This window comes from Neodiprion lecontei, chromosome 2, assembly GCF_021901455.1.
Source record: "Neodiprion lecontei isolate iyNeoLeco1 chromosome 2, iyNeoLeco1.1, whole genome shotgun sequence".
In the NCBI taxonomy this organism is placed as follows: domain Eukaryota; kingdom Metazoa; phylum Arthropoda; class Insecta; order Hymenoptera; family Diprionidae; genus Neodiprion; species Neodiprion lecontei.
The window spans coordinates 27,069,668-27,090,798 of record NC_060261.1 but is presented as its reverse complement, the minus strand read 5'-3'; the positions used below and the strand labels follow the sequence as shown (position 1 = coordinate 27,090,798).

The 21,131-nt window shown below is 39.4% G+C and overlaps 1 protein-coding gene and 1 long non-coding RNA gene across 13 annotated transcripts in view; one reads left to right on the top strand and one right to left on the bottom strand.

Moving 5' to 3' along the window:
- Positions 1 to 21,131, top strand: part of LOC107226430 (tyrosine-protein phosphatase Lar) — a 472,005-nt gene that overhangs the window by 168,841 nt on the left and 282,033 nt on the right. The gene's annotated exons all lie outside the window — the stretch shown is intronic.
- Positions 1 to 21,131, bottom strand: part of LOC124293115 — an 83,389-nt gene that overhangs the window by 6,199 nt on the left and 56,059 nt on the right. Inside the window, exons 3-4 of the long non-coding RNA XR_006903031.1 lie at positions 5,486 to 5,705; positions 4,585 to 4,742 (exon numbers count right to left, since the gene is read on the bottom strand). This is a non-coding gene — a long non-coding RNA (uncharacterized LOC124293115). The remainder of the gene's footprint in view (positions 1 to 4,584; positions 4,743 to 5,485; positions 5,706 to 21,131) is intronic.

The following is a 21,131-nucleotide window of genomic DNA, read 5'->3' as shown; positions in this document are numbered from 1 at the left end:
CTTAGTCTGAATTTCTATTCCCCAAAATTCTTTTTCTATGTGGAAAAGATCCCTCGATCTTTATGCAAAGTAGATTTAGAAAATGGTTTCTGATGTCGCCAAAGAAAAAAAAACCAAAAACACACACACGCAAAAAAAAAAAATAATTAAATGGACTGGAGAAAGCCGAGTGGGAGTATCCACGGGACGTTATTTCATGATGCGAGACTGAGAATAGTAAATTATACCGTACATTCTAGTCGAATTCGACCACGACTAAGTTTGATCACCTCTCTTTAATCCATTTTCCCTTTCCTGTATCACTTACATTTTTTTTTCGATACTTATTCATCGACTTCTAATCTCAATCATTCAATTTTTTTAATTCCATAAAACCCACGCCCTCGGTGATTTAAAATGAGTAACATCAGTATGATCGATTGTCGGTTTGAAAAATTGACAAACGAATGACGTTTGAGGAAACAACCGTGAATCCGCCTGTTTGAGTTATTCGAAACAAAGTCGTAAAAAAACGGATCGAAAATGATGCATTTAAAGTAAAAGGCTGTATTAAATTGTCGTGGAATACCCTATGTATAGGGTTTTGCTTGCGTTTCCGGTTATACGTACAAGTGAAACTCGATTCCCTGCCGCGAAGCTCTAGTTGCCCTTAATTAAACCGCTAGACAGTGCAGCCTGTAGACGACGGTGCAGCCCGTCGAGAATGAGTCGTATACACATCGGTGTGGGTGGAGGGGAAGTAGTTGGCTAGGATAGGTACGAAGGCATGTGTGCCGAAGAGAAAAGCTTCATTCTCGCCTTAGGAACAACAACGGACGAGTCTCGCTTTATATCTAGGTCAACCGTGAAATTATGAAGCTAACAAGTGTTTTAAGAAATTCTCTAGTGTTTGCCTCTCACCGCGCGTTCATCCCGGGGAAATTTGTTCACATCCGACACCTTTTTCATTTTTACTTTCCCGCTATCTCTCATTATTTTTTTTTTTATTCTCTTTCTTCGCGGCTTTCCGTGGTTTTGTTTTTTATTTTATTTTTTTTCAACGTTCGATCGTCCTTCTCATTCTTCTCTTATTCATTTATCTCGTCACTCCCTTCACATATATGTACACATAAATATAACACCAAATTTTGTAAACTCAGCACGTCTTTTTGTATTATATACAATTGCATCGCATAAGTTGAATGCGTTTTCTTAACTGTGTGCTAACTTGGGTGCACGGTGTCATCGATACAAGTAAAACTAACTCACCGACATTTCTTGTTGTTTAAATTTAGAAATTTTTAACCTGAGTAGCTGCTAATATTTGTACCATAATGTTGCTTCACTTTGTGAGTGGTAGATAATTATTGTATTGGTAGCAGACCTGGTTACGATTTTCTACTTTTTTACGTTTTTTTTTTTTGAGAAATTTGTCACTACCGTATGTATCCAATTTAGCCAAAGGTAATGCAGCTACGAACTTCTTTTCAATCAATTCAGGAAATATGTTATATAACTTTGGATCTTTATTCCTCAAGTTTCATATTTCATTGCCTCATAAAATGGTCCATATGAAACGAAGGGTAAAAATATGCACTCTCTCAAAGCTTCAAGCACTGTATATTTTAGCATTTTATTATAATATTCTGACTTATAGATGTAGCTTTAACGAATTTCCGAGATAAGAAACGCGTGTAATAAATATTCTAATATTAGAATGCTCCGAGAGTTTCCTTATATGCGCGCTTCTCTTCTTCGATAATTTCAACTTTATTCGAAGATACCTTATTCATTTAGAATAAAAATTCAATAAAACATGGCATTTTTGCTGACGAAAACTTATACACATATTCTCCTTTCACAAGACATTCTTCTTAATCATAAAAGTAACGTGTTGTTTCGGAAAATTTTGAAAAAAATATATATTACTGACAGAGCGGTCACGCACCTGGAAAAACTTGAAAACCTGAAAATTTCAGGGTATATAAAAGGGGTCATGGAAAACCTGGAACTGTCAAGGGATTTTTAATTTGTTCATGTAAAAAACTAAAAATATCAGTTTTCCGTCATGGGAAATGGAAATGATTTTTTGAGGTAACAAGTTTACTTCATCGAGAAAACAAATTGGCTTAAACCGACTGTCTTGTACATTATATTTTTCTTCAATTTGAATTGAATTTGAACCGAACAAAGTTAATAAGCTGAACAATTCAGGTTTTGATAATTTACTAGAACCGGGGAAATGTCAGGGAAAACTGGGCCTTAGATTCTGAATAACTGGAAATGTCATGGAATTTTTTTTCGCAAAAACTTGCGGCCACCCTGACTGATGATAAAATTTTAAAGTGTCTGGCTTTATTTCGACTTGGAACGAAAACTACTTACTTTATTTTAATGAACTGTGCACTGTTCCGTTGTAGACATTCTAAAAAAAAACGCCTGCACATCGTTTCATCCCGATCCCTGAAGCTGAATCTGAACAACACTAGAATCAATCCAACATCAAATTCGAGAACACTTTCCTTGTCATTTAGGATCGTAGTTTTTATTACTACGTAAAATTTTTTTATATACACGGATGTTCGCCAAAAACTTGAAGACTACTCGGTTGATTTGCAAAATTCTTTTCCCAACGGATATCGTTATAAATATCGTAAATTATACGTTGTTCAATGTAATTGGGATTTCCATTGCCAAATGACAGCTGGAATTGAGGCAAAATTAAGCCCTTTCGTGAAATGTAGGAAGCTTTAGAAATATTCTTCCGCATGGCGTTGTCCCGTCACTGTCTCCCGGGCATCCTTTAATTAACTACACTAGGTGAGGAGGCATCGCAGACCGACGAGCTGAGGTCCGGCCTTTCTTTCGCTTCATGGTTTTACCGGCTCTTGTCTCTTGGCTCTTGGCTCATGCCTCTTGGCTCATGGCTCTTGGCGGTGCGGGGACGAGAGTCGGGGACTTGGACGCGGATACGCTGAACAACCTGCCCGGGATCTACACCTTTCTGCCTCATCCGCTCCCGCTTGATCGTCCCCAGGGTATATTTTCGACATCGCTGCGCCTGCGTACTTTTTCCATTGTGTTGCCAACCCCCTTTGAAATTTGCTTTATATTTTAGTATGGTTCAAATTCTAAAGTGTAATGTATCATGCAAAGGTGCAGCTTTGTACGATTATTCCTTAAGCTTCACACCGGGACAAAATAACCCCATGAGATGTTGACTGTAAATTTCATACGAACAACATCCAAAATAATCTGATTTGATCCGAGGTAAATAATGAAATATCGTAAGAAACGTTGATTTTATTCTTTTTCCAAAAATTCTTATCTTCATTCCGTAGTTTGTATGTACATGTTTTTTTCCTTAAATATATATCTGTATAAATTTTTAGTTAAAAATATTGAAAATTCAATGAGTTGTGATTTATTGAGTAGAATGAGATCAATTTTCCGGTGTTTTGTCGTTGCATGAATGTTGTTTTTTTTTTTTTTTTACTCAAAATTTCATTTTGCTGAAGATAATTCATTTGCCTTAAAATATAACAGTTAAAGAGTATCCCAGATTTTTTTCAAGTTGTTTGAATAGATATCTTCGTTTCTACGCAATGGTTTTTGATGTGGGATCTCCGATGAACCTGGAGTGTGGCCAATGTTATGCACAGGAGGTATGCAGCGTAGGGATTATTGGTACATACTCACTGAGAAACATTTCATTTGTTATAGTAACTATAAAAATTCAGTAAAACAGGTATCGTTAAAAAAAAACTGTTCGAATATTGTTGGAATTACGAAAAACGTGGTACGCGTAACCATTTTGCGCTATCGTCGATCCTTTTTTGGTAATTGCAACGCAAAATCAGTTTGTTCGTTTTATTCTAGTTTTTTAGTTAAACAAGGCCTTAACGTCAATTTATTGTTGCACAAGCATTAAATTTTCACAACCGTAACAAGAAAATATAGCAACAGTGATCGTAATGAGAAATAATAGTAACGGATATTAGACTTTCTGGTAACAGCTACAAAACTAATTTTCATTTTGTACCTAGAACTATAATTTTCGATCCTAGTACAAAATGAATATAGTTGAGGACCGAGCGGCAATCGGAACTAATAATTTCTCTCAGTGCTGAAAAGAATTAGTAAAACTTAGTGGGTTGAGCTTCCAACTGCGTGCTTTTTCGGATTCTCATGCATGCCGGTCATCACAAGTTTCAGCTACCAAACCCGGCTTATGATGCATATTTTTTCGTTTTGAATATTTTTCAATCAAGCTCCGTTTCAAACGATCGAACGGCCTTTTGATTCGACTTGGTAAATAGGCGTAAGTGTGGAGAGCGTTTTTGAACTCTACCCTGCAACATAGTCTGTGTGTATGTTCCGCAAGCAGTGACAAAGTTGATACTTGTTAGTGTTCCGGGGCGTAAGGATTGTAGCATTGGCCGGAGGACAGAGTTCAGAACTTTGTAACTGAATAAATCGCGTTGTTAAATCAATTGGGCAGTTCTGAAACCGTTCCCCGCCAATTTTCTCCTATTCAGTATGATACACAGTAGCCGGTATATTGGGGTTTTCTCAAGAGGTCAGTTTTCCCGCTCAATTTCCTACCGTCGAGTATTTCATTGTCCTCGATCCGGTTCCCAGCTCTCAGCTTATCGCAGTCCAATAAGCCTCGCATTGCGATAACAAGATACAATTATGCCGTCTATGTTTTGACCCTCTTTGCCACCTTGGATGTCCACCGCGCCCTCCCTCCTCTCAGTCACCTAAAAAAGGAAGATAAAAAGCTCGATAAAGTGGATTTTCCTGTTATTTCGTTACGTTCGGTAAATGTATTTCATCTTTCATTTATTCATTTTGTAGCGATCGATGGTGTAATTCGGACAAGACTTCGGACTGACTTAATTCAAGTGGGGCCACGGTTGAAAAGAAAACTCTACATCTCCCAAAATCTGCAAACAAAATCAGGGCGCAGATAAATGACACCTTAATCAAATTAAGATTGATTAAGACGCACCCCAACGAAGACAGTTCCTTGATAGACGTTACAATTTTTCTAAATTGATTGGATAAAAGCTACTTGCATCACTGGCAGTCGAACGTTGTGATAATTGAAACACCACAGGGTACACTGAACGCCTTCAATTTCGTTTCAAATATTATTCCAGATAGTATTTTTTTCGCACTAGTCGTCCGATAAATCGGTAAAATACCAAAAATCATGCAATTGATTCTACTTTCCACTACGCGCGACCTTCTCTTCGTTTCATACACTGCGAAGTTAACTACTTATCAGCACCCGTGTAGGCACGTATATAATGTGGTAGGATGCAGTTCGATGTTTCGCGGTGTTATTCATCAGCGTGAGGTATACGCGATCGCATCGAACATACACGTCATTGGGAGATGATTAAAGTCATTAAAGCTCGGGTGGCTAGTGACGCGATTCTCTGCCTCCTCGTACCTCGCTTCTCTCCAACCATATCCGTCCCCATTCATCCCCGTTCACCTGCAGCAACCGGTACACCGGCCTCACTGCATCCAATATTGAGCCTCTGGCTACGGTGGTCATGCGGTTTAGTGGACAATGTCGTCAACCGGCTACCTCAAAAACCTCGTAACCCGGATGCTTCGTCGACACTGCCTCCCGTGCGTGTTCGTAATACGTCACCTTCGTATGATGCAGGAAGCCTTCTCTTCCAACAGGAATCGTGACAAAGTCATTGATGCTAAAATGAAAGAGAAATACCGTTTCGGTGAAAATACTCATGTTTCGAGTCAAGAGTATCTGTTAAAATTTAACACTCTACTTGATAACTCCAAAATATCACTTTCGGCTGGCTCATCGAGGCTGGCAATTATTCCTCCGCCAACGCATCTTAGCGATTGTAATTTTGCGTCTCAAGTTGAAATTACTGTAAACTTAGTTGACCCATTGGACAATCGTCGAATCGATATTCAGCCATCCGATTTTCACGAGTTTAACATTGTCTTGGAATAAGAGAATTAGTTCTTGATCTCTACGCTTCAAGTAATACTTGTATGATTCAATTTCCTCTCAGCTCATGTTCAGGTACTACGGCCATTTAATCTAATTTCATGTAATCCAGTAGCTGAAGATTTCATTCTGGGAAAGAATGAGAGCAAAGAGAGAAAAGCAAACTCACGTAGAAAGTGTAACAGCATTAAGACGCAGCGTCTGCAGGTTACGTGATAGACCCACTTGGTAACATGCATATGCGTTTTTACTCCTCACAATGCTCTAGGACCATACGGTCTAAAGATTAATTTGTAGTACTCGACTTTTTCCGTTTTACCCTCATCTGATTACCGACAGATGCCTACGATCTCGAAATATTCGTAACCAGCAGCGAAATCCTTCGTTCTCAACTCAACATTGAGCCTACCTAGGAACTAGTTGTCAGCGGGTTTCTCCTGGTACACGAATTCTTCCCTCATGGCGGTTATTAAACTCAGGTTATTGTTAGAAATTAGCCGCAGGTGCCTCTTTCTCTCTGCTCCTCCTCTACTGTTATTAAACTACCAAAATACCGGCCGACGGACGTTTCCAACTCGTGTCGTCCTGGCGGTGGTGGGTTGTTGGAAGAATATATGTCGGCGCACCGAGCCAGGATCACTCCACTATATAAGCTTTATTGTTTTGCCGCGTTTGCTGACGCGCCTCAAATTAGTCCGCGCTGCAACCTAATTTCAGGTTTGCTCGAACCTCAGGTTTGCACAATTGACCGAATTCAGTATAGCCACGGATTGTAGATTTTAGTGTCGTTGTCGGGCTTGCGAGTTTTTGAAAAATAAATAGCGATCCATCTTCTCTGCCCGTACGCAAAGTTATCGTTATCACTACTATGTATACATGATTGATATATTACCTGACCTGATTAAAATGCTCTTATACGAGCATCAAGAAAAAATGGTTTTTTTTTCTGGACATAAAGAATTGGAAAAAAAGTTGGAACACTGACATAAAGGTGGAGCGACCGTCCTTCGACTAGCTTCAAGATTCTACCCGGAGAGAAATTTTTAGTACCTACCGGTTTTCGCTCAGTCCTAGACTATTTTCAATTTTTACCACAATCGAAAAATATAGTTCCAGGTGCAAAGTGAAAATTGGTTTTGTAGCTGTTGCCAGAAAGTCTAATATTCACTTTTACTATATTTTCTTGTAACTGTTGCGAAAATTTAATGCTTGTCCAACAATAAATTGACGTTAAAGCGTTATTTAACTAAAAAAGTAGAGTCAATCGAACAAACTGATTTTGCGTTGCAATTACCAAAAAAGTATCGACGATAGTGCAAAATGGTTACGCGTACCTTGTTTTTCGTAATTCCAACAATATTCAAACAGTTTTTTCAACGATACCTGTTTTACTCAATATTTTCTAGCCACCGTAACAAATGAAATTTTTCTCAGTGTACCGACTCGAAACTGGTATACCTAATCAATTTTGTTCTCACGTTGAAACCAGAAAATTACCAACCCCTAAAGAAGGTAAAGCGCGGGACCCCAACGGGTGAAGCGAAGCGGTGGTATTATTCATTTTGGTATCTGAAATCTGAGGTAAATTTCGCGGTATAGCTGGGATGAACAAGCGGCGCGTGCGACGACGCAGGGCTGGGTAGAAAGGGTGGGTATCGCATAATGGGGGCGTGGTGCATTGGATGGTCGTTACGTCAGCCGACATAAATAGCCGAGCGTTTTTACACCGGGGAATATGATAGGGCACGCGTCACTCGGCTGGGATTCTATATCGCTTGGCAAAATTCCCCCGGAGGGCAGGGGTAGGCAGCTCGCGTCGGTGGGGTTTGATACTCAAAAATGTAGGTGAGTGGTCGGCCGGTCCCAAGCCTGAGGGTATGCCAACCCGGCGTTGTGCCACCTATACGCGCATATCGAATAACGGGCTGAATTTAATACCCTGCATGAAATGCACGCCGTACGTTCTACAAACGCCATTTGTTTGGCAAGCTCTCAAGAACTTACCAACATTCGTATCGATCATTTTATAAACATACCCTTCTCTGCCCGGGTTAAGTTTTACCGCGATATGTCGGTATCGTATAAAGGAAGTGTACACTGAGAGAAATTTTTAATTCCGGTCAACGCTCAGTCTTTAAATCTTCTCATTTTTTATCACAATCGGAAAGAGTAGTTCTTCAATTAAGGGTAAACGGACTGAATTGTTAAATTCAACCGCTATCGCTCGGTATGAATATTGTATACCAAGCGTGTTTTTCTAGCGCTACAAGTGCTCGCTGCGATTTTTTTATTCTTTACAAATCTCACGAATCAACTAGTCCTACCAATTTATGGTAATACTTACGGACATTAACAGCGAATACATGTGCGTCTATGATATTTGATTCAAATTGTTTTGTAATGCATGAGATTTTATTTGATAAGAGGTGGCACAGACGGCTGGATTATCTCAGTTTTAATCTTTTTCGAAGCAAAAGATTTTTTCTTTCACTCTTAAGCCGAGAAAATAACAGAGAATGAAAAAGAAAAACGCGGGGCGAAAAGGGTAGAAAAAATCGATGTCAGTGAATAAGACGACGACGAATGAACCCATTTTATATCAAGTCCCAGATCCCACTCGCCCTCCGAGTCTCTTTCTTGCCAACCAAGCAATGGAAAAAATATTCATTTTGTATATTTATTTATACATAAAAAATGAAAATTCCTTCCACTGCTACTACGTGATAATGTTACTCGCGAATGGTTGGCCGATCAAAAAAAAAAAAAATGTTTATTTGTCTTTGAGTCAATTCACCTCTCTGGGCATCGGGAATTATACTTGACGCAATTATCAATCAGCAGCTCTTATTGGCATTACATTTTATGTGTTCGTTCGAGCGCCGTGTCGTCATTCGAGGGTTCTTTTGTGTTTCTATTTTCTGTTTTGATTTGCACAAAATAATTATACTTTTATTTTTGCTGCTGTTGTTGATATTATTATAGTTTTTTTTTCTGACGAATACATTCGTAACTTCGTCAAGTGTTGGTTAAAGCTTTTGTTTCTTTTATATCGGGCATTGTTTCACAGCTCTGCTCGGCCGCCGCTGCCGACATGGGCCTACATTTTGCGATGTATATAGGGACTCTGTCACCCCATTTGAACCTGTATCAAGTGAGCCAAGTAGCCTTTGAAATGACAGGATGAAAATGAAACAAAGTCAAACGAGAGAAAAATTGAAAAAATACACAGAAATACAAATAACGAATAACACAAAAAAATGATGAAAAGTTGGTTTTATTTTCAACCCACGGTGAACCAACTTTTGGTATTGATTTATTGTTGTTATACTCTGTCGCGTCGAAGCAAAATATTAGTCATAGATTGTGTACATATATATATATAAGCACTTACTTTAGTCAGAGTCTCCACTAACTCGACTACTTGCAAAGTTTTTCAAAAATGATCGCATTTACGAAATGAAATAATATTTTGCCCGTTGAATTATCAAAATAATCCAATTTACACAAAAGTTGTTTTCTACCTTTGAATAATAAATATAGAAACCAATATAAAATTTTACCAACCAGGATAAATAAAAGCCTAGAAATATTCCATTAACATTGAACAATTCTAGCTGCCGCTAACAGAAATCATTATACCACATTTTAATCATGATAATTGTAATTTATACTAATTTGTATGTGTAAATTTCACCAGGTATAACATTTATTCCCATTATATTCTCTACTGAGATAGTTTATTTTAATCAATTTTTCCCTCTTTCCTCTCAATTACCAACTATGCGAATATCGAGTAAAAAAACCGTCTGTCTGAGGCACTGAAAAAGTTCTGAATTTTTTCAATCATTGTCAAAAAATTGTTGTTTTGGATGATTATTCGGATGAATCAAATATGAACCGAAATTTTTTTCAAGGCCAGAAAAACTACGGTGTAACCTTGTGAGCTTGACGCTTTCAGAATTGAATTAAATCTAGAGGTGGACCTTTTTTCTTTGAACGCATTTCGATTCTGTATCTTGCAACTAAGGTATCTGATTTTGATACTGTATCAAAAGTTATATGCCTGTTTATTACGGTGAACGTGTAATGTTTTTTAAGTTTATAACTTGGCATTAACAGGTGCAGAGCTTACATATTTTTTTCATGACATTTGTGACTATTTTAAATGGCCTATAAAATTAGAAGTGGAAACAAAAATCACAGGCATCGTTTTTCGTCTACTTTAACTGCACTTTTTCCAATAGAAAACGTACATGAAAAACAGTCTTCAAGATATTTTTTTTTTTTTTTCAAATTGGTATTGCTACTTTTGACAAAAGTGATGCTTTGAACAAATCTTATAAGTAAAATTTTTGTTATGAATTCTTGAAATGTATGTCCACTGAAATGGAATGTCGTTCGGAAGGGGTTACGGAGACAAAGGTGGTCATGCGTGGAATCTATTCTCTTCTTCGAGCCCGCCAAAACGATTTTCGACGACGACGAGCTTTCTCTCACGTTGAGGTATTCAAGCAATACCCGCCCTATCAGCGAGAGACGGCGAAGATTACTCGACTCAAAAAAATAAAAAATCTCAATAAGACAGAAATCACACAGTGATCTCGAATAGATCGAATTTATTCGTCCGTGACGCTCGTCATTCCTTACCGTTTATGGCTTTAATTTTCAACAACGGCTTATCGGTTTAAAAATTTATTGTGCCATTCACAGAAATGGGTTAGAAAAAAGTAGCGTTCACGAATTGCACTTCAAGTCCCCTGAAATTATCAGCCGGCTTTGCGGTATCTTCGGTGACTTGATGCGTTTCCCAATGAATGCTGGCACCTCTTACTAATTGTAAGTCAATCATCATGCTACCAACTGATAAAATCGTTCTGCATAGCCCTTAGAATCGGAAGTCAGTTTACGCCTCGCCTTCACTACCTGAAGCCCACACAGTGTCATATTTTGAAACATTTGAACCGTTTGCGATAATGATTCGAATGCGAGACTGTGAGTATGATATGATAAACTGGAAAAATGAAATAATTAGTGAACCCACTCCGGTGTGCAACCTTTCAGTTTTTCCAAATTCCGGGTGGTATGATCTTTTAATGACTCAGTGCATAAATAACGAGGCGAAAAAATGAAGAGAGAAGCTAGAAAAAAAATTCTTGGGTCGAAAGTTCGCGAAAGGAAGAATCAGCTCTCGACAAGGCTAGAAAGGGCTTGAAAGGGAATGAGTAATAGCTGCCCCCTTCCGCCCCGCCCGCACACGCCGCGGCGCTTACTCTTCCTCCTTCTTTCGACTATTTTATTGATAGGAGTCGAGCTGCTGTAGGAGTGCCTTGGCACTAAATTGCCTCTTCTCTAGGCTCCGTGTTCCAGGAGAAGGGACCTGAGCTTTTCCGCGATATCCGCGAAGGCGGGTGAACGAACGAGTATAAAGTCTTACGCGGTACTTACAACCCTCGGACCAGTTTGGATCTAGTACCTGTCCCTCCCGCCCCGCCCGTCCGGCCGCATCGTGACCTGCTTCAACTAAAAACCCACCGGAATAAGGGGCTGCGGGGTAAGAGAGAGTCTAGTCAGCCGGTAAGTGCCCCCATCCGTCTTACGGTTGCCTGACCCCACACGGTCTCGAGCACGAGGACGGGGATGAGGCTCCGAACAGAAGGGCTAGGGAAAACCAGTCCAGGAACACGAATACACGCATTCCTCTCCGCCCCCTTTCCGCTCTGCGCGAGCTCGCGTGATTCTTCAGGACTCCTGGAAAAGTCCCTTCGACCCCAGAGTGACTCTCGTCAACCAAATCTCTCCCTCCTCTGTCGATTCACATACGTACGCGTGCCTTCTTCGGAATGCTGAGAAGATTTTTTTCTCTGTTCCAAGAATGAGACGTTCATTTTGAAATCCCTGAGTACTAGGGTGTTTCGAAAAGATTTTTTTTTTTCTTCCAAACAGGTTCAAAAGTTCGATTTGGGTATAAAAATGTACGCCTGTTCAAATTTGAGCTTTTAATAGTAAAATTGAAAGGTCGCGCATCACATTTTTATATTCTCCATAAAAATGATACGGGAAATATGATTTAAGGTACGAGATACCTTCATCAAATGAGGATTAGTCGTCTTGTTTCATCCATGCTGGATATTAGCTACTTGACAAAAGGCTCGGATGCTGTCAAAAGATCATTGTGGTTTCTTCCACTTTGGAGTCAACTATTTCTTCTCAGTTGAGTCGAGTTTTCTTCGCCTTTCCTTAATCGGAATGGCATTGTTTGATCACCTTGATGTGAGAACAAGTATGTGCAAATTATAAACTTTTTTGTGATGAAAAACAAGTTGTGACCTTGAAGTGAAAGAAAACTGGGGTATTTTGAGAAACTATGCCGAGCGTCTTATTTGCAGATGAACGAACTAACTTGAAATATTTTACTATGGGATGTTTGGATAAATTTACAAATGAAGTTAAAAAAAATGGTGCCCCAGAACTCCGGTTTTTCATTCTGTTATGAATTTTCGAAATAAATCACGTGTTCAAATACTCAGAATGCGATATAGTAGACAAAACATTTAAATTATTCAGATTATCCGCCGGCTCATTTTCTGCCAACATAGTATCAAATCCCAGCTAATTAAATCTTACAGATTTTTGTACGCGAAGCTGGATATTTATTTCCTGAAAATTTATCACTAAGCTTCTTCTTTTATTACTGTTAACCGTTTCCTTACTTCTCAGTTCTCTATGTATTCGTTTCTTTTTTTTGTATGAGGCTGAAATTAGTAACGTTAACGTAACTATACATCAGGAGAAATAATTATCAATAGGTAATTTTAGGATGACACCCAAGGATTTAGCTTTTCAGAATTAATATATATTTTAATTGTAATGGTTTACTAAATTTTGCAAAGTCATTAAGATGTGAATTGGCGATTTCTCCTGTACACGCATCGTTACGGTAACGTTATTAACTTCATCCTCGTCTTTCTGTACTTCCTTTTGAGTGAACATATCTTACAGCGATCGTCGTAATTACACGTCATGATTCATTCACACCACACCTAGTGTGTCAAGAAAGTATATTCTTCTCCTCGAATGACCATGATCAGCACAGAAAAGTTACAAATGCTTTCATGATGCATTACCAGTACCTGTGACGTCTTCACGGTCAGTTACTCCCTTTATTTTTTCCGTTACTGGTATTTGTTTCCAAGCTGTAAGCTGTTTGGATCAAGCATTAATGCGCAGGCTGCGAACGGGACACCCCATGGGAGTGCCAAGTAGTGACTCTCCAATAAAGTTCTAAAGCTACCCTCCACTAAATATATCCTTATCTTTACTAGTTTATCACTTAACCGAGTACAATATAATCAATACAACGGTAGCCGGGGGCCTCCTAAATACAGCCACTCTCCCTCTTTGGCCACTTTTCTTTATACAACCACTTTACTACCGTGCGCCGTGCTGATTTAACACCTTCATTCTTACCGAACCCGGTTTCACTCTCCATAGTAAGCAATGCACCTATACCTCGCCCTCTGCAAAAGGTAAGGATTCTGTTTTCCACAATCAGTGTACAGCTTATCTCTTATCGGTCCAGATCTAGAATAAGCCCGTACTGCTGCCACTGTACGTGCTGCTTACTCCTTGATTCCATCCCCTGTCGAACACCGTGCTCAACCCAATGGTCGACTATCCACCACCGCACGAGCTCCAGTCTACGGGGTGGCTACAAACCATCACAAGCACGGGAGAACTCGACTTGTGCCATGGTGTACGTTCACTCAGATTGCACATAGTACAGATTCGTCAATACCTGAGGTTAACCACGAATGACGGGCGTGTAGGGGTGACCGGTGTTGAAATCGCAATACTACTCAGGAAGTCGATTGTAGCATATTATAATTTAGAACAAACGGAAAGGAAGAGCTAATCTGAAATCTACTATTCTTGCAAACATTCCGGTAAAAAATTTTATTTATCGAACTACACTAGAAACAAAAGTGAAAGACTTGCTCAAAATACATCCTGCATAGATATGATATATATAGCGAATATAATCTGGTTTAGTTTTCGAACCGCATTAACGCAGGTCAATATGCAGCCGCAATACAAAACGTTTCGACGTGTCTCTGTCTATAGCCAGAAGCTGGATATTTTGGAAGTAAATCAGGCGTAGATCGTAATTTGGCGTTTGCGGGGGGTTGAGTCTGAATACGGTATAACCCGTACAGTGTTGACGCCTTTCCACCTCGTGAATTGATTCGGACGTGAACCGGCTGAAAGGTTTAATCCGTATCATTGCCCACGTAACATATAGCTGGCGGTGCAGGTAGGCATTATTATTAAATGTTATTAAAGGATCGTCTAAGCTGGCTTGATATTTATTTCATCCTCCAACCTCGTTACCGCCACCACCATCCTCAAAGCTGCGGGCGCGAAAAGAGATATTGCGGTGGATTATCCGTTGCTGGTTGATTGACGTGAAATTTGAGAGTAAGCTTTTAATCCCTGCACATCACGCCCGCCTGTCTTCCACGTAACAAGACTGGAAAGACGCAGGGGGTACAGAGTGTAGGATACACCTTCTCTCTGGATGTGTATTATGCAAGCGTCTATCTGCACCTGGTGAAGCGGCTTCTAATTCACGACCCAGTGGGTCATTTTGTTAAGGAAATTAGAAACACTAGAAACATCAGCATTACTAGGGCGGTGTACTGCAGTTTGTTCACATTTATGCTCATTCCGACTTCTCGTCGCAAATGTAAATGTGACACTTGACGGTTTTGACCATTATACGGTTAATACTACGTCTTCGTGAAGGATGCAAGACTTTTAGTAACTTTCAAGGTGTTCAAATTACTTTAAGTTAGTTTAACTGGATGTGACGTATTCGGGGTAGGAGACAACATAGCCAAAAGAATAGTTTTATGAGACAAACTGTTCATCACTATAATAGACTTGTCTTTTATCCGATATGCTTATTTTCCCAACTTTCTTATACTGTGTCCTTTCGTGTCCTTTCCAATAACTACATTAATTCTAAGGATTCGAATGATTCCACAATGATTCAAACGGAGCTCCCTGACCTATGTGTATCCAATTTACGTCTTCATCCATAAGTCACGTTACTTCAAGTGCATCCATGTAACTTCACATGTGACCGAAGACAAATTGAGAAGACAGTTTTACATTTGGTTAACCCATCGTGTAACATTTAAAATTAGCGTATCGAAAGTGTGTAGAACAGAACGGAAGTCATAATCGATTTCATGCCCGTCTTTGACCACGCGTTAACTATCCCATGTACAAACACTCGGAAAGAGGGTAGATAAGCCTGTTTTTACGTAATTAGGTCTTTTTGCTGTCGCTTGTATAGGGGCGATCGACTGATAACGTTTTCCCCTGGGTCCAGAGAAAAAGGCTGCGAAGTTTGTTCGCCCGAGTCGTACTGTCTGTGTATAGTAGGCGTGACTGTCCAACAACGAGATACGCCATCTGTAGGCATTGGACACTTGTTTTTGGATATCACACATCTATCTGCAGATCGTATAATGTCCCGAATATAATGGGTTTGACATTACCACATCGAACAACGTTAGGTGGAGAATTATTCCTGGAATATATCACCTGGAAGGGGTCGAACCAATCGCTAACTACAGACGAGTTGGGACTTGGTATTTTTTTTTTTTAATTCTTTTTCATTTTCTTCTTACACATTCCTCTTGAACATTGGTAACTTTATGTTTTACGCAGTGAACTTGTCTTGACCAATCGATCGTTAACACAAACGAAGTAATACGTGCAAAATTTAGTTGAAGTTTTGATATGTGTTCAATGTTGACTTCACGAAATACAGTGATAAATAAGGTTTGTAGATTCAGAGAAATGTTATTTGACTGAAAAAAGTGGTGAAAACAACAATTTTCGTCATCAGGTGAGACCGAATTTATTTGAATCTACCAAAAATTTCTTTCGGCATATCTACCCTCACTAGTTGTTGTTTTTGGTGATTTTAAGCATATTCAGAGCTGCGTAATTACGAGAGAAACAGATTGAACGGCAGTTTTGAAAAAAGTAGAAATAGATATCATAAGTCTTTCTGATTTATCTAGTCTCTCAAGTCTTTTTTAAACCTTATACTGTTCATTTTATAACTAAACATTCAGTTATATATAAATTCATTACATTTGATTTTTTCATAGAAATTGTTCAAAAATCTGTAAATATGCATATTTTAGCGCTATATTTTAATTCAACATACCCAAATACCTAAAAAAATGCATTATTATTTTAAGGGGAAATTAAATGTTAAATTCCACAGGCCTGTGTAATACACTCTAATTATTGAATACTGTTGATACATAAAATTTTGTCGAATTGTAGATTTCTAAAATTGTACTAACCAATCAAAATGAATAAAAATTGCACTATCCTGATATTTATTGCAGTATTCAGAGAATTTTAGAAATGGTAGTTTATGACACAGCTGTAAAAGACAAGTTGTTTCGGATTCCAGATGAATTTTATGTTACCGTTAAATTCCTTAGCTGCCAATCAGAGCGTCGAATAAAATATAAAACTAGGAGATGAAATTTATCTTGTAGATAAAACGACTGAACCGGGCCTTAATTCGATCTTAACCCCCTTTTCCTCTACTGCTAAGGCTCGCAACTGTTTCGCCAAAGTAGGCGTACATCAACGTTTCCAAAACAAGACGGCTTTTTCTGTTGAAAAAAAGTTTTTCTTTCTCATTTGTCGTTCACTTTCATGACTACCGTTTTTGAAAATTGTATTACGTTTTTAGGTGTTCCAATCTCCGGCCGTTTTGGGCACATGCTGTAATAATCTACGTGCAGTAATTTTTCTATCGACTCATCACGTTTGCAGAACACACGGGATAGGTGAAGTGTGCTATTATGTAATATATAGGCATAGAGGAATATGTTATCTCGTCAGAAGAAGTAAGCTCCAGTTTTCGAACGTACGAAGCACCGAACAAATTGAAAAAATGCTCCAATTAAAAAACAATCCTTGTTTTTCGAAGGGATGCCGTTGTTTGATTTTTTTTTCTCTCTCTGTAGCATTACTCTTTCTGCACGTTTTACTATCGCTATCCAAACCTGTGTTTCGTACTTTCTTTTCGTCGAACATATATTGTGTTCCTTTCTTCCGTTTTATCGTTTGACACATTACATGTTTTGGCTGCCGGAGAAATAATTTCAAAGCAAGTTATCTGGAAAACTATGGCACGTCGTGCTTCTGAAATTTGTAGGTTTTTTGTTTGACTTTTTTTTTTCATTTTGTTTTGTTTGTTTTCAAATTACAGCTCATTTTCAAGTAGGGTATTATGTATAACTCGATTCTAATCGTCCACCGTCACGTCAGAGTGATATTATCAGGTAAGGTGGTTGTTTGTTTGGTTATTTAACAAAGCTGATGTCACCTTGCACAGTCATTCTTATACCGTAACTCTGCATCCATACAGGATGCAAAAATAATTTGAATAATTCTCTAGCTGATTCTAATCATGGATTCGAATTTCACATTAAAAAGTTTGGTCATTCATGGAATAAAACCGTGGTCTTTGTGTAGGGTAAAAACGAAGTTCAATTTAGAAGAACTTTGCATCAATTGATATGGCGATTTTAATAATCGCATTTTCTTTGCGCGACTCGAATCAATGCGGACCGTAAGATCCGAAAACGTCACAGAATATCGCAACTGCAAACTGCGCAATGTGCATTTACTGCAAAGTCGTTTCGATAAATTGAGAAAATTAAAACTTCTGATTCGTCATTTTCGAAATTCACGGTAATTTTGACGGTCATTTTTTGTGGTTCTCCTTTGGCTAATTTTTACGTTTACGTAGGAACAAGCATCGTGGCGTTTGATGGCCATAAATTACGGTAGAATTGAGTTATCAACAAACCGTACTGCACTACATCAAGTCCGTTTCCGAATCGCAACCCGCGTTCGTTTGTCACGAACGAACAGTGCCTTTCTTTCTCATTGTGTTCGATAGCTTCCTAGTTCTATAGTCGTGGATCGCGTGCAAATACATTGCATTCAGAAACTTCGTTCTACCGCCGCAGCGCATTTCTTCATCGTTATTTCTCATCAAACTATGTCCTTGCTGCAGTCATCAGCAGGCGGTGATTAGCACTGCCGCAAACATCGCCTTGGATCTCGGTGCAGGCCATTACGTTGTGTGCGAGGGATCAAATTAATCGGAGACCACCCACCGTCATGTTTCTCATGACACAACCAACCGCGCTTCTCTGCTCTTGCCTACTGCACTGTACACTGTGGCGCTGCGATGCCTCGTCCTGTTGCAATCGGGACATTCGCCTCCAAGTTTAGTCGTAGCAACGCAATCCTCTGCTTCCATGTCTGCTGAGCCACGTTGTTGAAGACACGCCGTATAGAATTGGGTACCAATTCATAGATGCGGGTCTCTATTGACGCCGAAGAATTTTTGCGTCTATCTTTTGGATACCCTTCATAAGTCGTCGGATTCTAATTTCAGTTGTCAGAATTTGAACTGGAAAGGTTTATTGTTAGAAAAAGTGTGAAATAGGTTAGTGGAAAAAGGACTCAGTTGGTACAGAAAATAGAGCCCCATGTATAAGTAAGGAGATGCCATGCCGGCAATGCTGTAGCCAAGTCGTACATCCGGCGACAATTTAAAAAGAAACTTCATTTTAATAATTCTGTGGGGCAAAGGTTGGACCCTGTTTTCCGTACGGCGAGGCACCACGTTGCGAGATGTTTTGACACCCGTCGGTCGCATTCCGAGTATCTAATTACGCGCGGCGCTATGGGACTGGAGCTATGGGGCGCTGGCTTGTATTGTGTTATTAAGCCACCTAAAGTGCGTTGAAATTTAATCAGGAAAACCATCAAACCGTGAGCCAGCTCGTCTTGGTCCGCCCCCTACCTCTACCCATCCCCCGTCTCTCACTCTTCACCCCAAAAACACAGGCGCCTGACCAAACCCTGATAAAATTTCATTCTCACGACTACCCTACACGTCCGTACCCCCGCTGTGACAACGAATTAAGATTTCTACGGGACAACGTTCAGGCAGTTAAACAGAATCCCCAACAACCGGTATTAAATACATGCGCAAGTGTAGGATATTACGAGAAATGCGTTTTTTAAATGTTTCAATGAGACGCTTTACCGAAAAGTGCAATTTTTAATCAGTTCCACTATATCCGAAAATTAATAGTGGCGTTGATTTTTTGTTTTTTTACTTCCATTCGGGTAGAGGTAAATGTCATTGCAGTTACTAACAAATAAAAGGAATTACTTAACGATATTAGATTTCATTAGTTTTTAAATTGCAGCAATGCAAAATCTTCGTGAAGTTTCGAACGATCAAAATTAATTGAAGAGTATTTCAATAAAAAACGAAGCAATCAATGCAATTTTTAGCTACAACCCTAACGTTTTGTTCCGTCAATAGCTAACCAGTCTTCATTCACTCTTCGAAAAGTATTCACTCTTATCCTTGGGACTAGATATCAGTAGAAAATGGACTTTTAGATCAAATTCGGTCAAACGGAACTACAATTATCTAAAGTAACGCAAACTCTGTAGTGTATTATCACCTTGGGCTGAAAATTTGACAAAAAATGTTTTAACGTACCTCACTGACCCACAAAACCTAATGCTTGTTCTCCACTTTGTAGTGTAATAAACGTGGAAATTGTCATGACTTGAAATTGCAATTCATTTGTACGAGTAGGTCACGTTTACATACCTGTGCCCTCATGATATGAGTTGACATTGTATTAGGTTACCATAGCATAAAACCGAATTATACGGATGTGTAAAATTTCAACATCGTGCTAATTTCGGTTCAGAAAAAGATCAAAAGCAGTGACTTTATCACTGGGCGCTTAATCCGTGGTACGAGAATGGGATATCAAACAAGCAAGTGAAAAAATAAAGTACGAAAACTCCGTCATGAAACGTACAAACCAATTATATACTACCGGCTAGTCCGATAATAAGCTATAAAACTGAGCTTTGATCTCACTGTCAGTATAATCCTCGCTTTTTCAACGAGTCAAAAAGGTGGGAAGTCAACCCTGAACAGAGGGTAATCCCTGTAAGCCTCTAGCGTGTATAGCAACTCGTTTGGGTATAAATGAATCGCATAGGATATGGTGGGTGCATTGACGTTGCGCACTGGGATAAGGATTCTCATTCACACAGTACACTCAGCAGACAACATCAATGGAATGATGAAATGAAACTACATTGCAGGACGTCGAGAATTAAGCGGATGTTACATTACATCAAACAGTTGTGAATATCACTGCAACTGGTTTTCATTATCAACAAAATAAACTGATGTCGAATGACCGCCCGATCGTTTTATTCAACACACCGCTGGTATTGTATAAGTATATTTTTATTCCACGAAAAAATGTGATACCACTTTTCGTATCTAATAATTATCATTGTCGCATTGATCGCAATGGATCGAACCTGATGTGAAAACCTTTGCGATGTCGTATATTTCTCTGGAAGGCTTGGAAACGACAGAGAGCTTCTCATTGTCTGCTCGGTCGTACATACAAGCATATTGCGTTGCAGGTGCATCGCGACCGTGTCAAAGTGATATTAGAAAGTTGAGTTGGTGCCACGTCCCGTAACCCATCATTATAGGGCCTAATATGCATTAGCCAGACGTTGTTAGTGTAAGCTATAACCCCGCCATATAATATCGGTGGACCCATAACCGCGCTCGCTACTGGCTCCCAAATAGTACCGGGTGGGCGGACCGGCAATCGCCTATGGAGGAGCCACCACCTCGTCCCTCGGTAACTCCGTATCTCCTCCACCACTCGACACCGTATAACAGTGAATGCTACTTCTATCGTGGTTGAATCTAGGCAAGGCCCAGTATGTGGCTAAATTATTAGGGGGTTGTGTAATTGGCTGGTTGATAGCGTGCGGTTAACTCGCCAAGGTGGTTAAGGTGGTCGGCAGGGCGGTTTCGCGCGACTGTCGTTTCTTCCCCCTGTAGGATTACACGCACCTAGCTTGGCCTTATGCTACACTGGTTCACTCGTTTACACGCGAGTCAGAGCCCGAATTCTTGTGCCTATAACTGTGTATTTATTAAATTGTACAGAAGCAACGTCTCTTTTATCGACAAGTA